Raw genomic sequence first — 17,528 nt, 5'->3', positions numbered from 1 at the left:
CTCTCCCTCACTAGCTATGTGACCCTGAAGGAGTTCTGAACCTCTCTGTGCCTGTTTCCTCGACAGTCTTGTAAGGATTAAAGGAGTCAACATATCCCCTTGAGTTCATGCACTTTTGTGTCTGGTCATCTAGCACATTATTTCTCTGACCTTAAGACCCACTAACAAGGTGGGAATGAAGAACAAGGTAGGAACTCAAGCAACTCAGAGCAATAACACCAGCTCCTTAGAAAATGGGCAGAGGTCCTGAATAGACATTTTTCAAAGGAAGACATAGAAATGGCCAACAGGTGTATGAAAAATGCCCAATCTCACTAATCATCAGAGAACTCCAAGTTAGAACCACAATGAGATATCATCTCACACCTGTAAGAAGGGCTATTACTTGAAAATCAAAAGATAAACGTTGGCAAGGATGCAGAGAAAGGGGAACTCTTGAACACTGTTAATGGGAATGTAAATTAGCATAGCCATTATGGAAAACAGTATGGAAGCTCTTTAAAAAATTAAAATTAAAATTAGAGCTACCATGTGATCCAGCAATCCCACTACTGGGTTTACATCCATATCAATCTGTCATAGAGATGTCTGCACCCCCAAGTTCACTGCAGCAGTATTCACAATAGTTAAGATGTGGAATCAATCTAAGTGTCCAAAAACAGAGGAATGGATTATTGATTTATTTATTTAGAGACAGAGTTTCACTCTTGTCACCCAGGCTGGAGTACAATGACACGATCACATCTCACTGCAACCTCTGCCTCCCGAGTTCAAGCAATTCTCCTGCCTCAGCCTCCCAAGTAGCTGGGATTACAGGTGTGCACTACCAGGCCCAGCTAATTTTTGTATTTTTAGTAGAGACAGGGTTTCCTCACGTTGGCCAGGCTGGTCTCGAACCCCTGACCTCATATAATCCACCCACCTCAGCCTCCCAAAGTGCTGTGACTACAGGCATGAGCCACCACACCCAGTTGGATTTTTTTAAATGTAGCATATACACACAATGGAATACTATTCAACCTTTAAGGAGAAGGAAATTCTGTCATTTGTGACAACGTGGATGAACCTGGAGACATTATGCTGAGGGAAATAAGTCAGGCAAAGAAAGACAAATATCACATGATCTGACTTATATGTGGAATCTAAAAGAGTGGAACTCATAGAAGCAGAGGAAGAATGGTGGTTACCAGGGGCTGGGGAGAGTAGGGAGTTGGGGAGATATTAGTCAAAGGATATAAAATTTCAGTTGGAAGGGATAAGTTCAAGATATCTATTGTTCAACACGATGACTATAGTTATTAACAAGATACTGTATACTTGAAAATTGCTAAAAGAATAGATTTTTTTTCTTTTTTGAGACGGAGTCTTGCTCTGTTGCCCAGGCTGGAGTGCAGTGGTACAATATTGGCTCACTACAGCCTCTGCCCCACAGGTTCCAGCGATTCTCCTTCCTCAGCCTCCTGAGTAGCTGGGATTACAGGTGCACACCACCACGCCTGGCTAATTTTTGTATTTTTAGTAGAGACAGGGTTTCACCATGTTGGCCAGGCTGGTCTTGAACCCCTGACCTCAGGTGATCTGCCTGCCTCAGTCTCCCAAAGTGCTGGGATTACAGTCGTGAGCCACTGCACCCGGCTGAGAATAGATTTTAATGTATTCACCATAAAAAATAAGTATGTAGGGCCAGGCGCGGTGGCTCAAGCCTGTAATCCCAGCACTTTGGGAGGCCGAGACGGGCGGATCACGAGGTCAGGAGATTGAGACCATCCTGGCTAACACAGTGAAACCCCCTCTCTACTAAAAAATACAAAAAACTAGCCGGGCGAGGTGTCGGGCGCCTGTAGTCCCAGCTACTTGGGAGGCTGAGGCAGGAGAATGGCGGGAACCCGGGAGGCGGAGCTTGCAGTGAGCCGAGATCCGGCCACCGTACTTCAGCCTGGGCGACAGACCGAGACTCCGTCTCAAAAAAAAAAAAAAAGAAAAAAGTATGTAAGTAAATTATATATTAATTAGCTCAATTTAATCATTCCACAATGTGTACATATTTCAAAACGTGTATACTATAAATATATATAATTTTAATTTGCCAATTAAAAAATAAAGCATAAAAAAAGAAGCAAGGATATCAGTAGTATAAATATTATTAAAATTGTCCTGGAGTTATTAACCAATGAAAGTAGGCAAGTGAATGAGATACAAAATATAAACATTTAAAATAAATTACATTCAAAATTATCTTCTGATGATGGGCTTGTATACAAAGAAAACCTAGAGAACTGACTAAAAATTATCACAAACAATAAGAAAAGACATAGAATTAATTTTTTTAAAACTCACTTACCCACAAGTAAACACCACCAAGTTAAAAAAGATGATGGGCCGAAGAGGTGGCTCACACCTGTAGTAATCCCAGCACTTTGGGAGGCCAAGGCAGGCAGATCACTTGAGGTCAGGAGTTGGAGACCAGCCTGACCAACATGCTGAAACCCCATCTTTACTAAAAACACAAAAATTAGCCAGACATGGTGGCACACGACTGTAATCCCAGTTACTCGGGAAGCTAAGGCAGGAGAATCACTTGAACCTGGGAGGCGGAGGTTGCAGTGAGTTGAGATCGTGCCACTGCACTCCAGCCCAGGCAACAGAGTGAGACTCTGTCTCGGAAAAAAAAAAAAAAAAAAAAGATGATGGAAGAAGAGACTCACTTCTGCAACAGCAGCAAAAATGATGAAAGATCTAGTGATAAACATAGCCAAGATATACACAAGGCCTATTCTTTTTTAAAATTTTAATGTGCCAGTTGAGGTGGCTCACACCTGTAATCCCAGCACTTTGGGAGGCTGAGGTAGGTGGATCACCTGAGGTCAGGAATTCGAGAGCAGCCTGGCCAACACGGTGAAACCCTGTCTCTACTAAAAGCACAAAATTAGCCAAGTGTGGTGGCGCATGCCTATAATCCCAGCTACTCAGGAGGCTGAGGCAGGAGAATCACTTGAACCAGGGAGCTGGAGGTTGCAGTGAGCCGAGATCACGCCATTGTACTCCCGCCTGGGCAACAGGAGCAAAACTCAGTCTCAAATAAAATAAAAATAAAATAAAATAAAACAAAATAAAATAAAATAAAAATAAAACAAATTTAAATGCTACTGAGGGCCTGTGATAAAAACTGCCATTTGTTCCTCATGTCCCATCAAAGGGTACAAAGTTTCAGATAGAAAGGAGGAATAAGTTTTGAGATCTATTGGACAACAGGCTGATTATAGTCAATAATAATGTATTATCTATTTCAAAATACCTAAGACAGTACATTTCAAATATCTCACTGTAAAAAAAAAAATCAGTAATCAAGGTGATGGATATGTGAATTGGTTTGATTTAATCGTGCCACATCATATACATATATCAGAACAACACATTGTACCCCAGAAATGCATATAATAATGATTTGTCAGTTAGAAAAATGTAATGCAGCTCCTATATTTTAGCTGGGTGTATAGACACCCAGAATTAAAACTGTGCTTTGCAACCTTGCTTGTAGGTAAGTATGACCTTTAGGCTAAATGCTAGAGCACAGGGTTTAAGTGGAAGTGGGATGTACTAAGGCTGGGAGAGGGCCTTCAAGACAGGAGGTAGGCCCCCTCCACTCTCGTCCTCCAGGCTGAGCATATGAAGGTGGAGCTGGAACAGCCATCCTGCCTGTAACGTAGAGGCTGTGCTGAGGATGCTGAAGTAACAAAATATAAAAATCTGGGTCTCCAAGGATGGTACGGGGCAACCATGGAGCCCTAGACAAACCTACATTCATGGGAAAGTGGCTCTTGTTTAGGATTTGTTACTTGGTGCGTCAATCAGTCACAGCTGAACTTAATTTTGATCCGGAACCCCAATAAAAGACTTGAAATCAAGACAAGCTGACTCAGCTGTGTCCTAAAAGCACTCCTTTTTTGTGTTCGCTGATTTCACACCAATTATCAACTCCCATCCCTCCATCTCCCCATTTCTCACAAGAATATTTATTTCTATTTTATTGTATTATCCGTGAAAACATTTAAAAACAAATAACAATTTCTTAACTCATCTTCATGACTCAAGAATCCATCTTCCATATTGCTCTAAATTATCTTCCTAGATTAAAAATTTGACCCTAAGGCCGGGTGCGGTGGCTCACGCCTGTAATCCCAACACTTTGGGAGGCCAAAGCGGGCAGATCACGAGGTCAGGAGATCGAGACCATCCTGGTTAACACAGTGAAACCTCATCTCTACAAAAAATACAAAGAAAATTAGCCGGGTGTGGTGGAACGTGCCTGGAGTCCGAGCTACTGAAGCAAAAGAATCACTTGAACCCGGGAGGCGGAGGTTGCAGTGAGCTGAGATCACGCCACTGCACTCTGTTGCCTGGGCAACAGAGTGAGACTCCATCACAAAAAAATAAATAAATAAAATAAAAACTTTGACCCTGCCAGTCTTGTGCCTGAGATTATTCATCAGTGCTCCACCATTTACAAACTTCAATCCTTCATCATCCGGCCCTTGGCTTTGTCTTCCACTTTCCCTCCCAATTTCCCTACACAACCTTCCCTAGATTTCATCCAAATAGAATCCCTGATGGCCGGGCGCAGTGGCTCACACTTGTAATCCCAGTTCTTTGGGAGGCAAAGGCAGTCAGATTACTTAAGGCCAGGAGTTCGAGATCGGCCTGGGCAACATGGCGAAACCCTGTCTTTACTTAAAAAAAAAAAAAAATTAGGCATGGTGGTTCACACCTGTAATCCTAGCTATGTTGGGAGACTGAGTCATCAGAATTGCTTGAACCCAAGAGGTGGAAGTTGCAATGAGCTGAGATTGAGCCACTGTACTCCAGCCTAGGTGACGACGCAAGACTCTGTCAAAAAAACAAAGAGAATCCCTTGCAATTTTCCCAGTGCACCAGGCTCTTCCTGCCTCTGTGGCTTTGCATGCAGTTTTTCTCTCCCCCATGCCCGCTCCGCTCTGACCTGCTCACCTATGCATCACTCTCAGCTCATGCTAGTAACACTTGTAGGAGAATCTAGAAGAAGCCCTCCCACATCTCTCTCTGCCCACCCTAAACTGAGCAGATGACCCTCCTTCATAGTTCATTTCTGGATTTCCTCAATCCCCTGCCATAATTCCCAAATATAGTAGTCTCACCTTATCCATGGTGCTGCTTCCCTCAGTTTCAGTTACTTGCAGTCAACCCTGGTCCAAAAACAGGTGATGTAGTACAGTGAGATATTTTGGAAACACATTAACATAACTTTTATTACAGCGTACTGTTAGAATTGTTCCATTTTACTTTTAGTTATTGTTCATCCTTTACTGTGCCTAATTTATAACTTAAACTTTTCCATAAGTATGTAATGTTTTATAGGAGAAAACATAGCATATATGTGGTTGGCTACTATCCACAGTTGCAGGCATTCACTGGGGGTCTTGGAACGTCTCCCTCGAGAATAGAGGGGAACTGCTATATCGCAGACATTGGGTTTTCATCCCTCTGCCTCATTAGAACATAAATTCCCTGAGAACAAAGACTGGACTTTGTTCATGTTTGTGTTTCAATAATAGAAACAATTTGGGTGACACAGTCAACTTTTAAAACAACTATTGAGCTAATTAATCAATCTCTAGAGCAGTTTTTTTCATACTTGAGAATTCACAGGCCAATGTAGAGTACTGCTGTTCTCTATACCCAGTGTGGGAAATACTACCTTCAAGTTACATAGCATCACTTTAAATGATCGGTGAGCATCAGTTCCATTGTTTAAAAATACAAACACAAAAAGCCTGGGCATGGTCATTCATGCCTGTAATCCCTGCAATTTGGGAGGCCGAGGCGGGCGGATCACAAGGTCAGGAGTTCAAGACCAGTCTGACCAACATGGTGAAACCCCGTCTCTACTAAAACTACAAAAAATTAGCCGGGCGTGGTGGCGCATGCCTGTAATCCCAGGTCCTGGGGAAACTAAGGCAGGAGAATCGCTTGAACCCGGGAGGCAGAGGTTGCAGTGAGCCCAGATCACACCACTGCACTCCAGCCTGGGTGACAGAGCGAGATTCCTTATCCGCCCCCGCCACACCAAAAAAAAAAATACAAACACAGGGCCTAGGGTGGTGGCTGACACCTGCAGTCCTAGCACTTTGGGAAGATGAGTTGGGAGAATCACTTGAGACCAGGAGTTTGAGGTCAGCCTGAGCAACATAGCGAGACCCCATCTCTACAAAAAAAAATTTAAAAATTAGCCAGGAGTGGTGGCATGTGCCTGTGGTCCCAGCTACTCGGGAGGCTGAGGTGGGAGGACAACTTGCACCTGGGAGATTCAGTGAGTGGTGATGGTATCTGAGCTCTAACCTGGGTGACAGTGCAAGACTGTCTCAAAAAAATAAAAATAAAAAACACAGAGGCTAAAACTGAATAGTAGTACTGGGACATAAAAAGGTCACCCAGATAATCATGAACAAGACTGTGGGCTTTTAAACATTATCCAAATAAATTATTCAAGTATTTGAATATTAACTCAACATCCAATTATTATACAAATAAACACAATGTTAAAATATTCTCATTTATATTGCATATCCCTTAAAAACATAACTGTGGATTTCAATTTGAAAAGCGAGTTAATTATTATTTTTCTTAGAAGTCATATGCCCCTTATCTCAGAAAACTGCAAATTTTGCAGCATGTATATGAACGTGGTTTCATAAATGCCTCAACCCTATCATGAACCTCAAGTTAATTCCTACTTTAATGAAATTTCCTAAAATGCCTTCATCTGCAGCTTACTCTGGGAGGTCAGCCTAATTTAAATACTGGAGAACACTTGCCTTTCATCCAAAACAGAATCATTGCATGGCCAAGGAACCCTTAGGAAACACGCCAGTGAGTTTAACAGCCTCTTCATTTTTACTAAACTGTCTATGACTGCCTGAAAAGATTGCCTTCAAGGCTAAAATCCCTGTGAGGACTTTTTTGTTCCAGGCCTGGGCTGACTGGACCTTTGGCTTGAGTGTAACCCAGTTTCTCTGCAGAAATTCTTCCAAAGACACAGAAAGCTTTAAGCTCCTTGCTGCAGCTCTCCATCAGTACTCACCTCCAGGCCATTTGAGGTCTGAGAAACTCAAAAGCCGAACAGTCTCTGGGGGTAGCAAGTGTGGAGAACCTATCCAAAAAGAGTTTGCAACCATGATGTTGGAATACTTTTTAAGACATGAGATTACCCTTGGGATTCCCTACAGACACAGCATCAGTGCCTCTTGGCTGCTTGCAAGGCCCACACTTTTTGAAATAAATTACCTAGTTAGGGGAGGGGGGAGGGGGGAGGGGGGAAGAGGGAGGGGGGAGGGGGGAAGGGGGAGGGGGGAGGGATAGCATTAGGAGATATACCTAATGTAAATGATGAGTTAATGGGTGCAGCACACCAACATGGCACATGTATACATATGTAACAAACCTGCACATTGGGCACATGTACCCTAGAACTTAAAGTATAATAAAAATAAATAAATAAATAAAATAAATTACCTAGTTAGAAATAATGTAAGAAAAAGCAAAACTGCCTCCTAGAAGAGTCACCAGAGGAGTGTTCAAAATTAAAGCTGGGTCTATTTGGAAGAAAGGAACCTCAAAAATGTGAAGGAATATTTTGACAGTTAACATATAGCTAATTACAGCATGTTTCAAAAGAGGAATCTGCATTTTACAGAAGTAATTTTCACAAATAAAATTACTCCTGCCGGGTGCAGTGGCTCACACCTGTAATCCCAGCCCTTGAACCCAGGAGGCGGAGGTTGCAGTGAGCCAAGATCACGCCACTGCACTCCAGCCTGGGTGACAGAGACAAAAAGAAAGAGAGAGCGAGAGAGAGAGAGAGAGAGAGAAAAGAGGTACATGTATAGGTAAATGTTAAAAGAAAGCAAAGTTGAGTGCAAAGAATGGGTACAAGTTATGGATACATAAAGGAAAAAATGTAGAAAGACGAAGGGAGAAATTGAAGTGCAAAAAACCAGAAAGTGACACAGGACAATAAACAAGCATTCATGCTAAATGTATCTTACTTCAGGATGCTATAAAAAAGTTAACATAATCCCAGCACTTTGGGAGTCCGAGGCGGGCGGATCACATGGTCAAGAGATTGAGATCATCCTGGCCAATATGGTGAAACCCTGTCTGTACTAAAAATACAAATATTAGCTGGGCGTGTTGGCGCACACCTGTAGTCCCAGCTGCTCAGGAGCCTGAGGCAGGAGAATCACATGAACTTGGGAAGCAGAGGTTGCAGTGAGCTGAGATCATACCACTGCACTCCAGCCTGGTGACAGAGCAAATCTGCGTTTCAAAAAAAACAAAAAGCAAAAAATTAACATAGGCTAGCCCTTTAAGTAACACACATTTGTTTCTCACAGTTCTGGAGGGTGGGAGGTCCAAGATCAAGGCCCCTGAAGATCTGGTGTCTGGTGAGGGACTGCTTCCTGGTTTGCAGACAGACAGAGAGAGAGAGAAAGAGAGAGAGAGAGAGGAAATTTATGAGAGGAATTGATCCATATGATTATGGAGACTAAGAAGTCCCACAATAGGTTTTGTACAAGCTGCAGAACCAGGGAAGCAGGTAGCATGGCTCAGTTCAAATCTGAAGGCCTGAGAAGCAGGGAGACTGATGGTATAATTCTTAGTTTGAGGCAGACGGCCTGAGAATCCAGGGGGCCACTAATGCAAGTCCCAAAGGTGGCAGAACTAGAAGTCTGCTGTCCGAGGGCAGGAGAAGTAGGTGTCCGAGCGCCGGGAAAGAGAGAGATGAATTCAGCTTCTCTCTGCCTTTTCTACCTGGGTCCTCAGCAGATTGGATGGTGCCCACCCACATTGGTGAGTGCAGTTCTTCCTTACTCAGTCCTTTGATTCAAAGGCTGGTCTCTTCCGGAAACATCCTCTCAAACCTACCCAGAAATAATACTTTACCAGCTATCTGGATAACCCTTAACCCAGTCAAGTTGACACCTAAAATTAACCATCACGAACATACAAATAAATATATATATATATATAGGAGAAATCCAGATAAATTCTATGAATGGCACTGGTGTACTTACATTCAATGTAAACACTGGGAGAGGCTGGGGGAAGGGTTCAGAAGACCTTCCTATTCATTTCTTTGGAAAACCTCCTGTGAATCTATAATCATTTTTTTTAACTATGAAAAATTTAATAAAAGGATTTTCGAAGTATTATAAGCTAATCAGTTTAAGCACACTTTTATGGATTCTACAGACATCATTCTCTTAGTTATTCCTTTTTCTACTAATTCACATTTTACACACACAAAATTCAAGAAGGTGACACTGTTCTTCAAGAAAAAGGACATTCGTATGCATTTTAATGAAGTGTACAAGACTGAGAAAAGTCTTCCATATTTTAATGCCTCATTTGTTTCAGATGATGTGTGATATTCACCATTGCAAAAATAATCATATGGCTCTTACTCAAATTATTTTTATCAGACAAAAGAAATCGGAAGTGGAAAACCAACTCGTGGTCAGAAAACCAACTCGTGGTCAGAAAACCAATGGCTGACATTTTCCGTGGGGAGCCCGATTTAAGCGGCTGGAGTCACCTTTTTAAGTCTATTAAACAGAATCTGTATTCACTGCTGTTAAGCTCACTCATCCTAATTGATAGAATTTGAGTGTTAAAGGAACTCTGGTCACCTACTAGTTCGATGAGATTTAACATCATATTTTTAAACTGTCGTAAGTCCAACTGTGCAGTGTGATGAGAGACTCTTTAGACAGATTAGAGCATCAGAATAGAAAGGCCCAAAATAGACTCAAGTGTTGTATGAGCATATAGTAGAAGATGAAAAGCATATCTGTGCAGATTTGTCGGGTTGCTTAATAAATGGTGTTGGGATAGGTTTACCGTTAAGATACAAAAAGAAAAAAAATTAAAAGGTAGCTGTCCCCCACCTTCCTGCAGGCCTAGGGGAACATGGCAATTCTGCTCCATACAGAGAAAATAAATAGGAGGTCTAGGCAGGGGCCACAATAATATGAGGGCTCATAATTTGGGATGCTTTGAAGAGAAATCTCTATTTTTATATGAAGTCTTCCAAATTTTAGCTGTTGGCAACCATGTCAAATATTTTTAAAACAGTGTGTGAAATGAGCTGCATTTACTTTCCCAGCACTGCCATAGGGAATGACCAAAAACTGGGTGGCTTCAAACAGCAGAAACTCCTTCTCTTATGGTCTGAAGTCAAGAAGTCAAAAGTTGGCCGGGCGCGGCGGCTCAAGCCTGTAATCCCAGCACTTTGGGAGGCCGAGGCGGGCGGATCACGATGTCAGGAGATCGAGACCATCCTGGCTAACCCGGTGAAACCCCGTCTCTACTAAAAATATACAAAAAAAAACTAGCCGGGCGAGGTGGCGGCGCCTGTAGTCCCAGCTACTCGGGAGGCTGAGGCAGGAGAATGGCGTAAACCCGGGAGGCGGAGCTTGCAGTGAGCTGAGATCGAGCCACTGCACTCCAGCCTGGGCAGCGGAGGGAGACTCTGTCTCAGGAAAAAAAAAAGATACAATGCTGATACACTCCTCTCAGACTGCAAAGCCCGTGCTCAATCAACATGCCAGGCTATTGCAAATAAAACCCTAGGCTCCAACACATCGTGGGTTCAGGGGCCTAGGAAAGACCACCATCCTGCCCAAAGGCCTCCTCAGTCTTTTGGTAGCATAGACAAAAAGAGACTATTTTCTATTTAAATATCATATCTCATCAATACTAGGATTCACCTTTGACATAGTTTGTGATATGGTTAAACTTTGTGTCCTCACCCAAATCTCGTCTTGAATGGTAATCTCCGTAATCCTCACATGTCAAAGGAGAGACCAGGTCGGGGTAACTGCAGCATGAGGGTAGTTTCTCCCATGCTGTTCTCATGATAGTGAGTTCTCACGAGATCTGATGGTTTTATAAGAAGCGCTTCCCTTTTCACTTGTCACTTCTTCCTCCCGACTTGTGAATCACAAGGTGCCTTGCTTCCCCTTTGCCTTCTGCCATGATTGTAAGTTTCCTGAGGCCTCCTCAACCATGCTGAACCGCGAGTCAATTAAACCTCTTTTCTTTATAAATTACCCAGTCTTGGGCGATTCTTCATAGCAGTGTGAGAATGGAGTAATACAGTTTGGATACTTGTCTCCCCAAATCTCATGTTGAAATGTCATCCCCACTGTTGGAGGTGGGGCCTGGTGGGAGATGATTGGATCATGGGGGTGGATGGACTTCCCATGAATGAGTTAAGCGCCATCCTATTGGTGCTGTCCTCACGATAGTAAGTTCTCATGACATCGGGTTGTTTAAATGTGCAGCACCTCTCCCCCACTCTCACTCCCGCTTTTGCCATGTGAGGTGCCTGCTCCCCCATGTGATGTTCCTGCTCCCCCTTTGCCTTCACTATGATTGGAAGCTTCCTGAGACTCTCACCAGAAGTAGATACCGGTACTATGCTTCACTTCCTGTACAGCCTGCAGGACTGTGAGCCAATTAAACCTCTTTTCTTTATAAATTACCCAGTCTCAGGTTTTTCTCTTTCTTTCTTTCTTTTTTTTTTTTGAGATGGAGTCTCACTCTGTCGCCAGGCTGGAGTGCAGTGGCACGATCTAGGCTCACTGCAACCTCTGCCTCCTGGGTTCAAGCGATTCTCCTGCCTCAGCCTCCTGAGTAGCTGAGACTACAGGTGCACACCACCATGCCCAGCTAATTTTTGTATTTTTAGTAGAGACAGGGTTTCACCATGTTGGCCAGGATCGTCTCGATCTCTTGACCTTGTGATCTGCCTGCCTCAGCCTCCCAAAGTGCTGGGATTACAGGCGTGAGCCACCGCACTCAACCTCGGGTATTTCTTCATAGCAATGCAAGAACAGCCTAATACAACCCTTTTTTCTGTCTCCTTTTTTTTTTTTTTTTTTCTTTTCAGGGAGGGCCTCACACTGTCACCCAGGCTGGAGTGCAAGTGGTGCAATCTCAGCTCACTGCAACCTCTGCCTCCTGGGCTCAAGCGATTCTCCCACCTCAGCCTCCCGAGTAGCTAGGACAACAGGTGTGCATCACCACGTCTGGCTACTTTTTGTACTTTCTGTAAAGTGAGTATTTCACCATGTTGCCCAGGCTGGTCTCAAACTCCTGGCCAAAGCAATCCACCTGCCTCAGCTCAGTGCCACAAAGTGCTGTGATTACAGGTATGCACCGCTGTGCCTGGTTTTGTTTTTACTTTTAATTGAATTACCATGCATCTTATGCTCATAAAGCCTTACAAGTATAATTGAACAACATTTTTTCCTTCTTAGTGATATGTATAATTACAGTGTGTTTTACAATGGAGACTTCTCAGGGTCAGTGAGTTAGCATAGAATGCATCCCTCAGCTAAGCCCTGGACTATTTTCAATATCAGGAAACATAAATCCCTTGCCCTGCAGCACAAAGAAAATGGTCACCCATTTTTTTAAATATCAACTCACAGATCAAAATGTGGGTGTTTTTTCTCAGAATCTACTCTGTGCTAAGCATGGGCAAGAATCCTTAAAAGGTCACAAAAGAAATGGAAGATGGGGCCTCTACCCTCAAAACATCCACATAAGAGGTAAAACTAACATGAAAAGTCATATGACATATGACATACCCAGGGACCTAACTGGCAGCAACTACACAGAGAGATATGATCGATTACATCCACACAGTGTGTGTTCATTTTGCTTTGTTTCTTATTTTGTTTTGTTTTTAGTATAGTCTCATCATCAAACTTAGTTCATTAAACTCATTAAAAGCCTATGTAAAAATATTTTCAGGCTGGGCACAGTGGCTCAAGCCTGTAATCCCAGCACTTTGGGAGGCCAAGGTGGGTGGATTACCTGAGGTCGTGAGTTCAAGACCAGCCTGACCAACATGGAGAAACTCCGTCTCTACTAAAAATATAAAAATTAGCCGGGCATGGTGGCACATGCCTGTAATCCCAGCCACTCAGAGGCTGAGGCAGGAGTATCACTTGAACCCAAGAGAAGGAGGTTGCAGTGAGCCGAGATCACACCATTGCACTCCAGCCTGGGCGACAAGAGCAAAACTCCGTCTCAAAAAACAAACAAGCAAATATATATATAAATATAATATATATATATTTTATTATATATTATATATAATATATATTTATATAATATATATATTTTATTATATATTATATATAATTATATATTATATGTTACATATATTATGTATTCTATATATTATATATATATATTGAATGAAGTAACTTGGTGTAGTGACTAAGTTAGCATGAAGTAACTTAGTGTAGTGACTTGACCTGTGTCCCCTAATAAGATGTTGAAGTCCTAACCCCCATGCCAGTGAATGTGACCTTATCTAGAAATAGGGTCTTTTCAGATGTAATCAAGATGAGGTCATACTGGTTAGAGTGGGCCTTAAATCCAATGACTGACATCTTCAGAAGAGAAAAGAAAGGGAGATTTGAATGTAGAGACATGGAGGAGGCATGAGGACGATGGCCCTGTGAAGATGGAGGCAGAGATCAGTGTGATGCAGCTCCTGGCCAGGAACACCAGGAATCGCCAGTATTCACCACAAGGCAAAGAAAGCTTCTTCCCTGGAGCCTTTAGAGGGAGCATGCCCCCACCAACACCTTCATTTCACATTTCTGGACTCCATAATGGTGAGACAATACATTTCTGTTATATTAAGCCACCAAGCTGATGGAACTTTGTTACGGCATTGAGTCTGAGAATGGCTCGTACAGATAACCCACATGAGATTGATTAAAATTAAATAAAGTGTTTTTGAAAGAAAGCACTTAACCTCAAAAATAAATTGTTAAAAGCTAAGGGACATGACTCAACTCTTAGAACTATCCAAATATGGCAGGAAAAAAACGTGAAAATCACACACAAAAAAGTGAGAAATTCATGCAGATGTGAATTTATCCAAAGTAGGAAAAACAAATTGTGCAAAAAAAACCACAAAAAATTAAACAATAAACAAAAAAAACCAGGGTGACACCAAAAAAGAGCTCTTCCTCGCCTAAACTCAGGTACACATTAAGTCAGAAAAAAAAAATTAGCAAGTATAGCAAACTACATTAAAACTAATGCGGTCTTATTAAAATTATATAAAGCTATATAATAAAACTTCATAATGAAACTATAGTTTTACTGAACAGAGACTGGTCAATAGGAATTTACTGAGTATCTGCTACTTCTGTCTCGAATATAGAAATGGAAGAGTATATACTTAATTTTTTAAAAAGGAAGAAATAATTTTAAAGTAATACTATGTGCTAAAGTACAGAGAGAGCAATACTCTAACATGCCGGTAAGTGCAAAAACAACGCAGAATATTGGACTAGTGCTAAAAAGAGACAGAGAAGTGACACTGTAGCAGTGTCTGACAGATCTCTTACCTTATTATTATAAATACATAACAATGTTTTTCCAATAAATCACAAAAATGGCTGGGCCAGCTGCAGTGACTCACGCCAATAATCCCGGCATTTTGGGAGGCCAAGGCAGGAGGACTGCTTGAGGCCAGGAGTTTGAGACCGGCCTGGGCAACATAGTGAGATCATTTCTCCACCAAAAAACAAAAAAAAAGTATATAAAGTGCCAAGATACAATTCATGGAAAAAAAATTTAACCATTAGATTCGTTTTTTTCTAAAAGCAAAACCTCTGATAAATTCTTGACATGCCTCAAGAAATACCGTGAAGATAATTCATCAATTAAATGTTTGAAAACATAGTAAAGCCATCATCAGTCTGGAATTATGAGTGACTCAGAACTAGTTGGGACTATGAACATGATGGAATACTAAGATGAATGTGAAAATGTCACATCAGAATATCACAGTTTAAACTAGAGCTACTTAAGCCTTTATTTATGTCTCCTTAGACCACATCAGCATGGACGTTCATGGAGGCACAGGAATAATAAAATTCAGCTGTCCCCACCTCCGTCTCCTGCCCTTGACATGACTAGGATTACTAGGTTCTTTCTTTTTCCAAGCTGTTCAGTGAGTTGATTCACTTGTACACCCAAACATCTATGACTTCATTTCATGTTTGGTGGTTAAATTTGCCGTTAAACATTTGCTGATTATTTTTAGCTGTCCAAACTCTAGAATTAAATGCGCAACATTTGGCTCTGAAACTCCTGTTTGGCACCTTAAATTACCACTGAAAACAAGTCAGCCAGTTCACATATGATGGCTTCTGGGCAATGAAAAGATAGACAGGTGGAATCTGGAGGATGTCCGGCCTAGGACGTCTTAATTTCAAAAAGGTATTTAACATGGGAATGCATTAAGGTACACTTAAAGCCACATGGACAAATCCACCCAGTTAGTATTAATTAGCTGGAAAAGTGATCCAGAATTCTGTACTCAAGCCCATCCTGCTCAGAATTTCAGTTAATGACTTAGATGATGGTTTACAGGATGATTATGTCAAATTTGCAAAGGAAGCAGAAATTAAGGCCTGGCGCAGTGGTTCATGCCTGTAATCCTAGCACTTTGGGACCAAGGCGGGTGGATTACCTGAAGTCAGGAGTTCGAGGCCAGCCTGACCAACATAGTGAAACCCCATCTCTACTAAAAACACAAATTTAGCTGGGTGTGGTAGCACGTACCTGTAATTCCACCTACTTGGGAGGCTGAGGCAGGAGAATTGCTTGAACCTAAGAGGCAGAGGTTGCAAGGCTGAAGTGAGCTGAGATCGCACCATTGCAGTCCAGCCTGGGCAACATGAGTGAAACTCCATCTCAAAAAAAAAAAAGGCCAGGCACGGTGGCTCACGCCTGTAATCCCAGCACTTTGGGAGGCTAAGACAGGCAGATCCCGTGAGGTCAGGAGTTCAAGACCAGCCTGGCCAACATAGTGAAACCCCGTCTCTACTAAACATACAAAAATTAGCCGGGCATGATGGTGGGTGCCTGTAATTCCTGCTACTCAGGAGGCTGAGGTGGGAGAATTGCTTGAACCTGGGAGGTGGGGGTTGCAGTGAGCCGAGATCATACCATCGCACTCCAGCCTGGGTGACACAGCAAGACTCCTCTCAAAAAAAAAAAAAAAAAAAAAAGGGAGAAGTATAAAGGAAGGCACCAGAACCAACTGTAGCTGGAGAGAAGAAACTGAGGGACAAAAACTAGCAATAGAAATGCATTATTATCTATATTTAGTAGCAATAGGAGTGATAAGAATAGTAAATATTAGTAATTAAAATAGGAATAAAGGTAAAGTAGAAAATTTAAGGTAAAAATATTCAATTGCATAAAGACAAATCTTGAAGAAAACTAGAAACTTACATTTTTTTTCAAATGTAGGTTTAAAATTAACTACATATTACTCAGGAATGGAAAACCCTATCGTATATTCTCACTGATATGTGGGAGCTAAGCTACGAGGACACAAAGGCATAAGAAAGATACAATGGGCTGGGCACGGTGGCTCACGCCAGTAATCCCGAACTTTGGGAGGCCAAGGTGGGCAGATTACCTGAGGTCGGGAGTTCGAGACCAGCCTGACCAACATGGAGAACCCCTGTCTCTACCAAAAATACAAAATTAGCTGGGCGTGGTGGCACATGCCTGTAATCCCAGCTACTAGGGAGGCTAAGGCAAGAGATTCGCTTGAACCTGGGAGGCGGAGGTTGCACTGAGCCAAGATCGCGCCATTGCACTCCAGCCTGGGCAACAAGAGTGAAATTCTGTGTCAAAAAAAAAAAAAGAATGATACAATGGACTTTGGGGACTTGGGGGGAAGAGTGGGAGGGAGGCAAGGGATAAAAGACAACAAATATGATGCAGTATATACTGCTCGGGTGATGGGTGCACCAGGATCTCACAAACCACCACTAAAGAACTTACTTGTGTCACCAAATACCACCTGTACCCCAATAATTTATGGAAAAAAAATCTACCTTTAGCCTAATGTGAAGACTCCTCAGAAAACAACAGAATAATGGGAAGCTCTAATTTTTATATTAGATAAATAAAAATAAGTGCTATTCATTTTGCTGTTAAAAAAATTAACTACATATTTAATATGTACCATTTCCATGTCATACATAGTTTTTTTTGAAGTAAGAGTTTTAGTATATATTCATAGAAGTATAGTTTATTTATTGGCCGGGCACGGTGGCTCATGCCTGTAATCCCAGCACTTTGGGAGGCCGAGGTGGGCAGATCATGAGGTCAGGAGTTCGAGACCAGCCTGACCAACATGGCGAAACCCCGTGTCTCCTAAAAATACAAAAATAAGCTGGGCGTGGTGGTGGGCGCCTGTAATCCCAGCTACTCATAAGGCTGAGGCAGGAGAATCGCTTGAACCCAGGAGGTGGAGTTTGCAGTGAGCCAAGATCGCACCATTGCACTCCAGCCTGGGTGACAGATTGAGACTCCATCTCAAAAAAAAAAAAAAAGAAGTATAGTATAGTATATTTATTAAAGGTAGTATAGACTCA

This window comes from Papio anubis, chromosome 19 (genome assembly GCF_008728515.1).
Source record: "Papio anubis isolate 15944 chromosome 19, Panubis1.0, whole genome shotgun sequence".
NCBI classification, from domain to species: domain Eukaryota; kingdom Metazoa; phylum Chordata; class Mammalia; order Primates; family Cercopithecidae; genus Papio; species Papio anubis.
The sequence above is the reverse complement of the archived record's forward strand: the minus strand, read 5'-3'. Positions refer to the sequence as shown.